A 12,281-nucleotide genomic window follows, 5' to 3' on the forward strand; every position below is an offset into this window, starting at 1 on the left:
CGCGCGTTTAACGCCTCTCATGTGAACTAGCCCTAATGGTTGCTTTAGTGACGGTTATTATAAGCGGTTATTAATTGTTCTGTGTTATTAGTGATAGTTATATATATTTTTCTGTTAGTCCTATATACATTCTTAAACTTTAAACAGCTGGACCGATTGCGACAAAATTTGGTACAGAATTTTATTAGACATATGGGCAGAAGATATGCTAAGTTAGAAAGTGTTATGCCTAAATATCATTGAATTGAATATTTAAATTGTCAACATTATATTGAAAAAACGAAGAAAATTACATAATGATATACGAAATTGAATATCGTTGTAAGATTATAATATATTTTAACCACTATCTATCATTATGTATAAAAATATACTGCTAGCATCATCACATGAAATGAATTTACCACACACAATGTGAACTATGGACCATAAAAGAGATAGGATTTTTAACGGGCTACGAAGTGCACGGGTTCAGCTAGTAAAGTTATAATAATTTAATACATTTTTCAGAGCCCATACTATACCAACAAAACCAGTTTTTCTCAGTGAATCAACAACTCTGGTCCCATCTACATGCTTTGAGCCATACTCCTCAAACTGTTTTATGAAATTTGCATAATTATCATATGTTTCTAAGCTTAAAGCCCTATTGTAAGGAGATTTTGAATATTTTGAACGGCAATTAAGTATGTCAAATGCATCATTCATAAATTGGCAAAATTCTGCGGTTGGCTCAGAGTTATTAAATTTTGAATCTAATGACTGACAAAATAATAAACCTTTACTAACACTATTACTTAATAACTGAGTAGCTAGCCTAACATTCATTTTCTCATTAAAGTAATAAATATGTTTATGAGATAATTTAGTTGCAGCTTTTAGACCTTCTTCTTTTTCTTTATAATACAATTCTTTAATAAAATTCCATTCAATTTTTTCTCTTTTGCTATTAAATATAATTTTTTTATCTCCTAAGGTATTACGTATCAATTTTATCATGTGACAGGGGTCATAAAATATAAAAACTGGTTCTTCAGAGTTTTTTTGATGTGTTTTGATGGATTACTCAATTTAAAATTTGCTCCCAATTTAGTACACATGCTAAGATTTGTATGTGATCCATCAAATGTAATAGAGTTCATTTTATAGACCTATTATACTAGTTTAGTACCTACTAACTTAGTTAATAGGTCTATGGTATAGAATACATAGTATTTTATCGTACTTTACGTCGGGTACGGTTTTAAAAATATTATACTCATTAAAGCGCATGTGCGCAGTACACGGTGTACCGCCAGCAGCGCCCTTTCGTCCTATCGTTCGAACTGCTACTATTGCCCGTCTATTAGTATAAGCATTGATTATAGAATAGACAGATATACCATGCTATAGGGATTTTCGGCGACTACAATTTTAATTATGATAGCTGCCGGTAGGTAGCGTTGTATGAATTAATTTTATATTATTACTACTGACGGCGAATAACATATTCCTAGACCGGTTTGAGGTAGTGACAGAAAAAGCGATAAGCCTATTAATAACTTTATCATGGATAAACCTATATTTATTATTTTCTGAGCATTGCGCTGTGATTGCCACTATCGCTAAATAGTATATTCACAAAATTGTTAATTTTTATGCCGAATTCTACTACAGAAAGCAATAATTAATTAATTTCATTACGTAAGATCAATTTTGTTTGGATGTTTGGAATGTTACGATTCAGTAAAATCTGCTTTGGGTGGAAATATTTAATTGAACATTACATACTATACTAGATTTACCAAGTTTTAAAAATAAAGCAAATCTTTAACCATATTGTAATTTTTAATTTTATTGTATTTTCATACTTTATAAAATACATTGTTTTGTATTTTTATGTTCAAATTTTAAAATGAATAAAAACTGAATAACAACATAAATAATATACATAATTAAATTATTAATGTAATTTATAAATAAAATAATAGTTGTGTTTTGTTATTATAAGTACATACTGAATGTGTTAAGTTTAGAAACCAACTATAAGTCTATATAATATGATGAAAAACGATTCTGAGTGAAGATATACCAAGATTGCTAAACTGGATCAGAAATAAAATACTAGGTTTAAAGAATAAAAAAATTGTCTTTATTATTAAAAAAACACAACATAAGGGTAAAATACATTTATACATTTATATTGAAGCATAATTATTAGAATAAAAGTAAATTGTGATGTTTGTTGGTTCTGAAAAGAACCGTTTAATAAAATTGAAACAAATAGTCTTAAAAAAGACTATTTAAAAATTTAATGCTAAGTCCTGAAAAGAACTGTTTAATATAATAAAAATCAACGCTTAATCCTGAAAAGAACTGTTTAATGTGGTTGATGTGAATTGTCCTAAAAAAGACAGTTTAATGTAATTGATGCAAATAGTCCTGAAAAGAACTATTTAAAAATCAAAGCAAAGTCCTGAAAAGAACTATTTAATGTAGTTGATGTGAATTGTCCTAAAAAGGACAGTTAAGACTGCTTCTATATTGTTTTATGCAAATAGGTATAAGGTCAGAACAAGAAAAAATGTATTTAATTTATTTAAATATGGTTTAATATTTTTAATTTAGAAAGTTTTGCGGGTAGTATTTTGAGGTAGTTGAAGATAATTTTGTTTTATTAAATATTTTACAAATTAAAAGTTGTTCAATTATGTACATTTTATGATCTATGCAGTTTGTCAATGATTCATCAAGCCATTTTTTAATTGTATTATTATTTTTTAAGCGCTCAGTTAGTTGAAATTTTATTTTCTTTTTATGCAAATAGTTTTTATAATTGCTTTCAAAAATATTTAAAATTTTATTTACTACATTATTTAAGCTATTTGATGGTGCTTTAAGTCCACTTTCATTATCAACTGAAGTATAATTTTTATTAAGAAGATGCAACTGCTTTTTATCATTTAAGTTTTTATCAACAAATAGTTCAAGTTGACATTGGTTACAATTAAATTTTTTCATACATTTATAGCCCAAATATCCTGCGAAATATGTTACAGAACAGTCTTCTAAAGTGACATCATTATTACTATCAGTATTATTTGAGTCCTCGTCAGATGAAAAAAAAACAGAGAGATAAATTAGAATTACATTCTGTGTCGGAATCAGATGATAATTTCGAACTGTTAAAATTTATTTTATTTAGTGAACTAACTGGGTCAATTATAATTGGATTATCATCTTCTTGGGTTTCCTCACAATTTGTCGCTTTTGATGTACATAAAGAAAAAATACAATTACTTCTTATGGAAGTTCTGATTGTTCTAGCTGTTGGGTTTTTGTTATAACCACCATTTTGTCGAAAAATACTAAAGAGGTTTTCTAAAACATCCTGATTTAAACGATTAGTCATTAAAAATACAATATCATTAGATTTCTCTGCTTCAAAAAATTGCAATACACCTTTAATGGTCTGTGTAAGCCCTTTAAAACAGGGAGATTGAGATAATTTTCCTTTTTTTAATTTTTGTAAATTTGTGAAGTATTGTGAAGCTTCTATTAAAAAATTTTTTACAGTACCTAGATCAGTTAATGCACAGAGGTACGGATTATGACTATATAAAGATTTACTATTTAGACAATCAAAATTTCAGTTGGCTATCAGTAGCCGTAGTGTAAAGTCGTCCGCAGTACTCCGTTACTCCGTAATCGCGCGTGTTTTTAATTAATTTCAATGCATTCCAATAATAAAAATACTTCACCTCAAGACCTCAACCTTCCTGACACTTCAAAGAAAAGAACTAGCAGTGCCGCTCTTACACCTCCTCACACTAGTAAAAATAGATTCTCTCCACTATTAACTCTACAAGACACCGGCGAAACGAACATTAACACAGAAAACGACAGTACTCAGCAACCACAGGTCAGACCTAAAATCCCATCTATATATGTTTATAATATTTCCGACTATGAAAACTTTCATACTTCTTTAGATAATATAACTTTTGACAATTTCTCCATTGTTAATACAAAATCTGCCCTAAAAATTAATTTAAACTCGATTGATGACTATAGATCTGTAACTAAATATCTCGACGAGACCGAAATTGAATACCACACATACCAACTTCCTGAAAATAAACAACTTTCTGTAGTCATTAGAAATCTACCTGTTAACATATCGGAAGCTTGTATTTACAATGAACTTCAAGATCTTAACTTTGAAGTTGCTTCAGTCACACGCCTTCAAAACCAGTTCAAATCGCCAATTCCAATCGTAGCAGTTTTATTATCAAAATCATCTACTGAAATATTTTCCTTAAACAGACTTCTTCATTGTATAATTATAGCTGAACCACGTAAGCCCTCCAAGGATATCCCACAATGTACAAATTTTCAAAGATTTTCCCACACCAAAAAGTTCTGTCACCTACCATCAAGGTGTGTCAAATGTGCGGGTGACCATCACTACAGTCAATGTCAGAAACCAACAGACGCCCCTCCAAAATGTGTTAACTGTAATAGTGATCACCCAGCTAATTATAGAGGGTGCACTTTTTACAAAGAAATATCAAGAACCAAAAATAAAAATAAAACTAGTAAAAATCCGTCCAATAGCAAAAATCACATAAACACAATACCCAACGCAAATACTCAAAATATACATTCAAACCAAGATAACACTAATATGCATTATACATACGCCTCTGCGTGCAATAGTAATAGCAATAATAATAATTATAGAGGCAAATCAGCCAAATCCACAGATAACGATAGTGATTTTATGAAAACTCTTTTACCACTAATTAACACATTTGTTACCCAATTAATGCAGAAAATAATACAAAACCTGCCAGTCATCATTAACAGCTTAAACTTAAACACCAATGGAGCCCCATAATACCCTATTATTAAATTGGAACGCTAACGGTCTTAAAAATCAAAGAAATACTTTACTAGCTTTTCTTAATCATCACAACATTCATATCGCATGCATTACTGAAACGCATTTGTCGCATTCAGATAAAATTAAATTCCCTGGCTACAAAATTTATCGCACTGATCGTATTACACAATCTCGTGCCATGGGCGGAGTGGCTATTCTAGTACGGAACAAAATCAAACAACAACAATTGCCTACACTTGCCCTTACGTACCTAGAAGCCGTAGCAGTTTCCATTAACATAAACAATAAGTATATAACGTTCGTCAGTGCGTATCAACCTCCTAGTCGCCAAATGCTTATCGCAGATTACGAATAAATCATGAACCTAGATAACTCGGTTATAATTGCCGGTGATTTAAATTCAAAACACATTAACTGGGGATGCCGTGTTACAAATCCAAATGGCTCTAAATTACAAGCATTCATAACAAACACACCTTTTTCAATATCAGCTCCAAATACTCCTACTTACTTCCCAACAGATATAAACCGTCTGCCCGATATATTAGATATTTTAATAATTAAATCTGTCCCATTTGTATGCGTACATGAACCTCTTATCGAACTCGACTCGGATCACATACCTGTTAAAATAACGATTAACTCACCCTCTCTTTTCCGCCGTACAAACAACTCATTATTCAAAGGCAAACCAGACTGGAATAGATTCTCTAACCATGTACAATCTAATCTGAAAATACCTACAAGCATACTTACCACTCAAATAGCAGAACAAACAGCTGATCATCTGACGGACGTCATAACAGAAGCCGCTCAGTCCTGTTCTAATTCAGTACCGCAAAATATACACAGTCTTGGCATTTTACCACACTCCATATCTTCACTTATTCGTCACAAACATTTAGCCAGACGTATCTGGCAAAACCATAGGAACCCTACAGATAAAAAAATACTAAACCGACTCACCAAAGAAGTTCAAGTAGCTTTACAAAATTACCGTGTATCCTCATACAATAGTTACCTGTCAAACATGCGACCGGGTGAATCAAATTTGTGGAAAGCAACAAAACGACTATTAAACCAAGATATCAACACCATTCCCCCTCTTCGCACTGATGATAAACTTGTCATATCCGATCAAGAAAAATGTGTTGTTTTTTCAAACATGCTGCAAAATACCTTTTATCCCAACCATATCTGTAATCCAAGCAATGACCTAAGAGTAAAACACACCTTAGAACTACCAAATTATGAAGTCCAAAATTCTATTAATTACGTAACGCCAAATGAAATCAAACAAATTATTAAAAATCTCCCGAACAAAAAATCACCGGGTCATGACAAAATTACAAATCTTATGTTAAAAAAATTACCACCGAAAGGACTAGAGTTTATTACCACTTTATTTAACTTTTTATTGCGTCTTGGTTACTTTCCACCCAAATGGAAAGTTGCAAACATAATACTAATAAGCAAACCAGGGAAGGACAAATCAAATCCTGACAGCTACAGGCCAATCAGCCTTTTATCTTCAATTTCAAAATTGTTTGAAAAAATCATTCACACTAGACTTCTCTTCTATTTAAATGCCATAGATATTATACCTAAATTCCAATTCGGGTTTAGATCAAATCATTCTACGGTTCAACAATTACTTAGAATAACTGAACATATTAATACTGCATTCGAAAAACATTGTCATACTGGAGCGGTATTTATAGATATTTCAAAAGCTTTCGATAAAGTCTGGCACGAGGGCCTACTGTTTAAACTAAAATCCATTAATACTCCAACTTACTTGTTCAATATTATTAATTCATTTCTACTTAACAGGCAGTTCGCTGTTAAAATAAATGATAACACCTCAGACCTTATGCCTATATCTGCTGGTGTACCTCAGGGCTCTAAGCTTGGTCCCATACTATTTAATATCTATGTTTATGATATTCCCCAGTCACCTCGCACGAATATTGCCCTATTCGCAGATGATACTACAATATTCACAGAATCTCGTAACATTGAAGCAGTAACCACAAATCTACAAGCACATCTTCATGAAATATCTTACTGGTGTAAAAAATGGCGTATTCAAATAAATGCGTCAAAAAGCACAGGTGTTATCTTCAGTCTTCGTCCTTACCGCTCCCTTGAACAACTAACATTTAACAATGTAAATATACCTTGGAGCTCGTCAGTAAAATACCTCGGATTGATATTGGATAAACGGCTAACATGGCAGCCTCATATCTCATCCAAACTTCAACAGGCATATCAGCGCCTCTCTATGTTATACCCTATTCTCAATAAAAAATCGCCAATACAGAAAAAATGCTCTCTTCTAATATATAAACAAATTCTACGACCACTACTCACTTATGCGTGTCCGGTCTGGGGGAAATGCGCGTCCACTCACATCAATAAAATTCAAATTTTTCAAAATAAAGTGTTACGTATTATTGCCAACGCACCTTGGTTTATAAGGAACGCAAACTTACACAAAGACCTTCTGATCCAGGAAATCACAAACCATATTAAAACCGCATCAAAAAACTTCCATACCTCACTGCTCAACTCCTCTGGCTCACTTCACTATCAACTTCACATACATCCGCCTCAACGTAGATTAAAACGTGGACGTCCGCATGACCTTCTGGTTTAATAACTCCACACAATATACAGCAGCTATTTGTTACTCGTAGCATCTAATATTAAGTTTTATAACTTGTTATGTATTATATTACATCTGTTTACACCTTTTTATTGTTAACATTATTATATCAGTTCACTGTTACTTAATTATAGTCAATTACGTCTCGGCGTAACTATCACTAATGTACATATTATACTAGATAGCAAATTCATCATACTATTTGAATTTTATATAAATTAATAATCATGTTAAAATTGTTAAAAATGTACCATCCATTGTAATATCAATAGATGTAGATAGCCAAGGCTAGGAACATCTTATTGTATCTATTAAAAAAAAAAAAAAAAAGACAATCAAATAAATGATTAATAAACTCAATAAAATCTGCAGTATTTGATGAAGTGTTACTTTGAAGTTGTCCTGTTTGTATACAAGTTCGGATTGCTGCGGCCATGGAATTGCTTAATAATTGTACTGCTAATTTAACACGCATTTTTTGAAAAGAATTAGGGTAAATATGTGCATCTGTTATTTTGATGAGAGACTTACTTTTATGTTTTTGTTTGTTCAACTCATATGTTTTTTTATATCATCAAATGAGATTATTTTATTATCTTTTATATAACAAGCATTAATTAAATTATTTCTAATACTTTTAAGTAAATGAGGAACATCAAACAAAGAAAAAATTTTATTGTTGTTGATAAAAAAAAATGGATTATATTCTGAAATATTTAATGATTTTAAAGTGCTTTGGTTGTTTGTGCCTTGATCGCAAACTATAATTTTGGGACACAACCCAACCTCAAATAACTTTTGTAAAACATAAATTATTAAATTTTTTAAAATTGTTTTGTTAACTCCAGAATGAACAAGAAAATATGCAATTGGAAATTTCCATGTAGAGTAAATACCTCGAGCCATAAATACTAAAACACAGTTAGCACTTTTATTGGTCCTCCCATAATGACCTAAATCTTCAAAACCTTCAATAAAATCAAATTCTTTGGAATATTCTATAAATTCTTTTATATACATTTCATCAAAACAAACAGTGCAAGCTTTTTCTTTATAATCAGATGACTCAAATTTTTTTGTATATGACTGAAAAATAATTTACTAAAACCTGGTAAGAATTTTGATTTACCAATCCAACGACGAATAGTTGATGGCCCAGGTAAATTAACTTTTTGTGAACGTAAAAATTTATATGCTGTTGGTGATTTATAATATAAGTTTAAAGCTAAATTTTTTTCATTTAATTTCCACGGATGACTCCTATCTTTTAATTGCATCGTTACCATTGCCTTAGAATTAATTGATGGAAAGTTATGCATATTTATTGAATTCTTAGCATTATTATGTGTTTTAAAAGTTTTAACTCTTTTTTTTTAATTTTGAAATTTGAGTTATTTTATTATAAATTAATTTGTTTTTTAGTTTTAATTTTAGTTTTAAATTGATTTTTCTAGGTGTATCTATTTCTATCAAATCATATTTCCTTTTTAAATTTGGGCTAGGCATGTCAATTATATTTGTTATTTTAATTTTTTGAGGTGTAGAAAAAGTTGAAGGGCTCGGAAAAACTAACTCTACCATGTCTGGTTTTGAGTGTGTATATGTTTTAGTTGGGGTTGACATTATATTATACTCCTGCTGAGATTCATCATTTTTGTTAATGCCTGATGATGTAGATGGCTGTGTTTTAGATTGATAATTATAGGGAATAGCAGTATCTATCAAACGATTTTGAGTAAAATTTTGTACAAAGCTTTCGGGTGGGAAATGTTCTTGACAAATTTACCTATTATGGAGTTTATCTGGATCAACAGAAAACAAACTTGTGTTTCCTGTGTAGATATAAAAAAATATGTGTAAAAAAAATTATAAATATTCGCAATGGTACAGAAAAATTTAAATTTAAAATTAATTACTCACCTGAATATATTATCCATACTTCTTTTCTATCATATTTTGGAAAACGATACATTTTTAAATTTGGAAACATTTTCTTTGATTTTCCACAATTTAAATATTGGCACTTGTTTCCAGACATGTTTAAGAATTTTTAATTGTAAATGCAAATGCAACTTAAAACTCAAAAAACAAGAAAATTCGGAAGGCAGTTGCTCCACAATGAACAAGATAGTAATAAATGATAATATAATAAAATTATTATTTCCAATCATTTCAGTATATCTTCAGTTTCTTATTATTACTCTATTTTTAGATCGGCACTTCGCGATAAGCCACCTCTTCCCTTCCCCGCATATCCATGGCAAACATCTATGATGGAGGTACCACCTCCTTGCATCCCAACTACACTAGCGCTCCATAGTGGTTGCATCCTACGCATGGTCACTAAATATTAACATTGCATGGGCTATCTGTCTATTCTATAATCAATGGTATAAGGTCTATGATGCTATCTGTCGGCGCGCGTGGTGTGGTTAAAAATTAAAAATGCAATTTCTAAAAATTTTGAATAGCTCTCAAGCATAGAGTTTAATTAATGTTGTTCATTCACTAAAATGTATTTAAAAAAATCCTTTACATTAAGATTGCAAAAAAAGTATAGGCTTCCGTTTGAATTTTTAAAGTTGACCTCTCAAAACCACCCTAAAATTTTATGAAATTTTAAAAATACATTTGGATATAATATACTCATTATATTCACCAACATACTCGTGTTAAAATTATACTAAAGTAGACGTTGTGAGATCCAGTGTGTATTAAGCTTAGTCACTATATCTACACCACATTACGAGATCCTTAAATGTATATTATTTTAAAGTATCAACTTTATGAGATCCATGCGATGTTGCCGTCTTCTCAATTCATATACTTGTACACTTGTATACAAAAATAAGATAAGATAAAATAATGTGATATTAGCGACTTACATATTAATTAATATTGCAATTTATACTTTTACATAAAAATTCATAAAATAAGTTGATTGATATTAGTTAGATAAATGAGTGTAATTGATTTTTTATCTGAGGAGTGAACTGCTGGCTAAAATTGCAATTGACAGATTTTTATGTTTATTTTTGTATCATGATAATTTAACAATTAATTATGTATTAATATTATTAATAGTATAATGTATCAACTAATTATGTAATAATTAATGAATATCGTTTTATTAACAATATATTCAGTAAAACAGAAAACAAAAATAGCTTTAAACATAAAAACACTTTTCATAATATTTTTGTCTTTCCTTAAAATAATTAGTAAAAAATTAAAAACAATACAAGTATAGGTATATATTTTTTATAAATCTTTGTAAATATTGTATACAAATGTTTTTACTTTTTAATAAAGTTTTAAATAGTTTATTACCTGACATTAGAATTTTATTTTCAAGTAGGAAATTTTCAAACTCTCCCTTTTTGGTGGTTTTCTCAATAAAATATGTTTTTGAAAGTATTTATTCGTAGTCTCTTTTTGTTCCTCAGTCAAATTTTGATTTTTTTTCCGACTTTGGAAAGACGTTTATGGATGACAAGAGTTTTTATATTGTAGTAATTTGTTTTTCTTTTATTAATTTACTTGAATTTAATATTTTAGATGAAGACTGTTCATGCTCGTGTGCTGTTTCAGTTGAGTTGTTAATGTGTTCTTGAATTTGTGTTTCATTACCCTCAGGACGTTCTTGGTATTTTGGTTCATCTGAATAGCTAATGTCACTGTATTCACCATAACATTCATCAGACACTAATCCGTCGACATTAATGTCGTCTAAATTTTTTCCCCTAAAATTCTCATCATCTCCTTTCTCCATCATGAGTAGAAACTTATACTCACTTTTGCCACTTGAAAAACATTTTCTGGCAACCGATAAAACGTTAATAAATGTACAATTATACTGGTGTAATCTCACCGGCCCGGACGACGCGGTTACCTCACTACCGAAAATACCATAATCAATAATTAAACCGACACTCAACAGATATAAAATGAAATCAAAAATCAAACCATCATCTTTGCTAGGGGTGCCGAAAATAGCACCCCGACCAGCGCAAAAACTTTTTATTTTATCTTTTCTACATAAATTATGATCGTCGTACGGACTCCATATAGGGGCAAAATGTACACGTTCGTGAACTTAGCGGCGCTCATGTAACAAATTTCAATAAAACCTATCCAACAATTTTGTTGGTCGTTTGTTGGACATTGTTGGAAAGGTTTTACAATTTGTTGGACCGTCATTAAGAAGTTATAAACATTTTTCCAAAACCGCCGCTAAGTTCACACTAACAGCCAACATTAAATCAAACACATAACAAACTGTACAAAACTGTTAACACGGTTTGTTGGACGTTGTTGGAAAGGTCCCGCCATTTGTTGGAACTCTGTTTATTTAATACAAATTTTTGAAAAATGCCCCTCAGCCAACTTTTTTTAAAAGTTCAAAAAACTATCCAAAACTGTTGTAAACGGTTTGTTGGACGTTGTTGGAATGGTCCCACCATTTGTTGGAACTCTATTTAATTTATACGAATTTTTGAAAAAGTGCCCCCGGCCAACTTTTTTTAAAAGTTCCAAAAGCTATCCAAAACGGTTCTATATGGTTGGTTGGACGTTGTTGGAAAGGTCCCGCCATTTGTTGGAACTCTGTTTATATTATACAAATTTTTGAAAAATGCCCCTCAGCCAACTTTTTTTTAAAGTTCCAAAAACAATATAAAACGGTTCTATATGGTACCACTCGGCCAACCATAAATAAATATAGAACGT

Source organism: Diuraphis noxia, unplaced genomic scaffold (genome assembly GCF_037042655.1).
Source record: "Diuraphis noxia isolate RWA-SAM2 unplaced genomic scaffold, SU_Dnox_SAM2 contig0013, whole genome shotgun sequence".
Lineage (NCBI taxonomy): Eukaryota > Metazoa > Arthropoda > Insecta > Hemiptera > Aphididae > Diuraphis > Diuraphis noxia.